The sequence below is a fragment of the Bison bison genome, unplaced genomic scaffold (assembly GCF_000754665.1).
Source record: "Bison bison bison isolate TAMUID 2011002044 unplaced genomic scaffold, Bison_UMD1.0 scf7180017864473, whole genome shotgun sequence".
NCBI lineage: Eukaryota > Metazoa > Chordata > Mammalia > Artiodactyla > Bovidae > Bison > Bison bison.
This window is the reverse complement of record NW_011495034.1, coordinates 7084809-7088825: the sequence shown is the minus strand read 5'-3', so window position 1 is coordinate 7088825 and position 4017 is coordinate 7084809. Positions and strand designations below refer to the sequence as shown.

Sequence of the window (4017 nt, the reverse complement as noted above, 5' to 3'; positions counted from 1 at the left end):
ATCTGGACATGACATTTTTTTTTTTTATTGAAGTATAGTTAACTTACAATGTTGTGTTAATTTCTGGGTTTTAGGACTACTTCAGTGACATTGCACAGTTCTAGATCTTGTGAAATTTTTCAATGTGAATTGGATTATGATTTTATGCTTTAACAATTAAAATATTAAGGACATCGTTTACCTAAGTCACTGCACAGCAGAGTGACTCTGTTATGGTTTCATATTCTGTCTGTTATGGTTTATCACAGGATTGAATATAGTTCCCTGGAGTGTACAGGAGTAGGACCTTGTTGCTTATCCATTCTATATGTCATGGTTTGCATCTGCTAACCACAAGTCTGGGCAGAGCAACTTAAAAATTGATGTTTGAAGCTAGTATATACTTAATTCCTCAGAAATTAAACATGTTTCTTGGTATCTGCAGAATATTAAATATATACATTTACCTTTTTGTATTATCTGAACACATTTAAAACTACTTTGGAGGACATTTGATTGTTTTTTTTAATGCTTAAGATTCTTCGTTTATTTGTGCCTATGGAATTGGGTCCCAGCTTCCCCAGGAGGTTTTCCCTTGTCAATCAGCACAGCCTGCATCTTCTGTACACTGTGGCTCACACTGAGGCTGCTTCCTTCATGATGAGTGACGACTAGTTGCCTAAAACTAGTCGTTTTAGGTGCTTGGGTGCTTCTTATCTTTTATCATGCCTTTCTTTCTCTCTGGAATGCTCCTACCTGCTTCTTGATTTTCTGCTCATCATGAAATGTCAAGTCAGGGGTTAAATCCGCCAGGATGCAATCGGTTACTGTCCTAGGGAGCCATGCACCTTCATTCTCCTCAAAGTCATAGGGCTTGCACATTCATCTGTGTCGTGCCTGGCACCTTGCAAGGTCCTAGGACCTCCTCTCCCCCTCTCTCCTTGGCTGTGAACTCCCAAGGGAAGCCCCATTTCTACTCTTTTGTAAGTCTCCTTTCTGCTAGCTCTTGGTCTCTCACTGAATAGTGTCTGAATACATAAATAGTGTCTGATCTGAAAAAGATTGGCTTGCCTTCACCTATAGGTGAAGTACCACTACAAAGTAACTTTAAGAGTATCTCAATATCTTCCGAAAAAATAAGATACGGTTTTCAAAATTATCAATCATCTTCAGGTTTTGCTCACTTTTCAGTGAGGCTTACTGTGATTACTACTCTATTAAAAATAGCAACCATTCTCTTTCCTCCTTCAAAGATTTATGCATGATTAGAATTTTGCCTTTATAAGATGATGTGAAGTAGAACACATATTTTCTAAGTAGGAGGGGGCACAATTAAAAAGTGAGATCTATTGAAGTGAAGGGATAATATAATGACATGGAAGTAAATATAATGGTGAAGAAAAGGCTGTGGGTTAATGATATTTTCAGTTCCAAGTATACAGAAACATCATAATGGCAGAGTTTGAATTTTCTCACAAATAAGAGAACTTATTTATATATACATCAATGATGGCATGTTTGCACTAGCTCAAAGATGTGAAAGCCAGCATCCATGCAGTTTTTTGTTTGTTTATATTTTTTCCCTCATGGTTTCCAGATACCTGCCAAAGTTCCAGGTAATAGGCTCATATTCAAAAGGAAATGGAGGAAAGAAAGGTGCCCAAGGATCTTTACCCTGTGTCTCAGGAAAGCAAAAACTTTACCAGAGTCCACTCTTCAAATAGCTGCCAGTGTCTAGAGGGACAGATTCATGTCACATGGCTTCTCCCAGATGCGAAGGAAGCTAGAAAACAGGAAGATTTTGCTTTTTCAGACTCTCTAGTGGAGAGAAGTACAAGAAAAGAGGATTTGGATTGGGCTTGGGACTACCCAACCAACAGTGTCTGCCTCATAAAATATCAGGTAGATAAAATGAATTGACCAAAGGAAATGATGGAAAGAAGACATTAACTCATGGAGGGATATACGAGAAAAATGAATAATTCCATCGTATGATGAATCTACATGTATTGATTAAAATGTATTATTTATCTATTGAAAAATATATAATATCAAAAACAAAATGTAAAGTGATAAGAAATTAGATATGTACATTATACTACTCATATAATTAAAAACACACAAAACAATACTGATCTGCTTAGGTGTCAAAATATAGATGGCAGACTGGAAGCTACACAGCAAATTCAGCCGAGTGTTTGCCTTCTTTGGGAAGGACGAGGGTAATGGAATGGGGAGCACTGAATGGGATTTCAACTGTATTTGCAGAGTTTCTCATCTTTTATTTTCTTAAAGCATATGGCTGGTATGTACGTGGTGGTTTTTTGTATGTGCTACATTTTAATGTGTTGTTAAGAAAAACAAAAAGAAGTAAGAGTTAAAATAGAGTCATGTTATTGCAAATGAATTTAAAGGAACATAATATGAAGATGGTATCCCCAGGTGGCACTAATGGTAAAGACCCTTCCTGCCAATGCAGGAGACGTAAGAGATGTGGGTGGGTTCAATCTGATCCCTGGGTCAGGAAGATCCCCTAGAGGTGAGCATGGCAACCCACTCCAGTATTCTTGCCTAGAGAATCCCATGGACAGAGAAGCCTGGCAGGCTATGGTCATAGGGTCGCAAAGAGTTGGACACGACTGAAGTGGATATGCCCACATTTTTATTTTATGGGGGACTCTCATTGCCACGAACCTAGGACACAGAAACATGAAGAGGAAGGCTCAAATCAGCCCTTGACTTATTTTTTAACTTACTCCTTTTGAAATTCAATACTCTTATTTGCAAGATGAGGGTTATGTGTTAGGTTTAATTTTTTTCTCCACTCCTCAGCAATATTGATCATTTAAGAATGTTAGTCATGTATGGCAAAACCAATACAATATTGTAAAGTAATTAGCCTCTAGTTAAAAGAATAAATTTAAATTAAAAAAATTTAAAAAAATAAAATACATCATTAAAAAAAAGAATGTTAGTCATGTTGTGATAAGACATGATTTTAAAATATTTACTGTTAAGTAATAAGCTGTGGGTGTCATAGGTTTTATAAAGTATTAAATTATTCATTGATTTGATTCATATTTATTAAGTGCCTACTATGTGCTGTTTCAGCACTGGAAATTGGCATAAACAACTAAAAATTCCTTGTTCTGATGAAGATAACTAGTTGAGATGATAGATGATAAGCACATACCAGGTTGATAAGTGGTGTTAAATTCAAAAAGCAAAAATGTAGCAGTATTAGAGGGTGCTCAGGACAAGGTGAAAGAAAGAAAGTCGCTCAGTAGTGTCCAACTCTTTGGGACCCCATGGACTGTAGCCCACCAGGCTCTTCCGTCCATGGGATTTTCCAGGCAAGAATACTGGAGTGGGTTGCCATTTCCTTCTTCAGGGGATCTTCCCAACCCAGGGATTGAACCTGGGTCTCCTGCATTGTAGGCAGACGCTTTACCATCTGAGCCACCAGGGAAGTCCTCAGGACAAGGTGACTAAAGTTAATGTTATCTTAGGTGGGGTTTTCCTGACAAGGCAATATTTAGCATCAAAATAATATAAAAGTAAAACATTTTCCTAAGTAATATTTGGGAGGGATGGTTTTAATCATATGTTTGTGTCATATATTATATAGGTTGATTATAGTAATTGTCAATACCCTATATATGTGTGTGTGTGTGTATTTCATATCTATCTATATATATATATGTCATTCATATATATACGAAAGTGAAAAGTGAAAGTGTTAGTTGTTCAGTTGTGTCTAACTCTTTGCGACTCCATGGTCTGTAGCCTCTGTCCATAGAATTCTCCAGGCAAGAATACTGGAGTGGATAGCCATTCCCTTCTCCAGGGGATCTTCCAGACCCAGGGATCAAACCTGGGTCTCCTGCATTGTAGGAAGAATCTTTACCATCTGAGCCACCAGGGATATATATATATAAATGCAAATTTTATATTAATAAAATAAATTAATAAAATTATATATTGAATATATATTTATTAAATTTAAGAAAATGGCCACACCATGTGGCCTGCAGGATC

General features: G+C 36.9%; 1 non-coding gene across 1 annotated transcript; it reads right to left on the bottom strand.

The window, feature by feature from the left end:
• Positions 1-3376: 3376 nt before the first annotated feature.
• Positions 3377-3448, bottom strand: TRNAC-ACA. The gene has a single exon. It is a non-coding gene; the product is annotated as a tRNA-Cys (tRNA).
• Between the last annotated feature and the right edge of the window lie 569 nt (positions 3449-4017).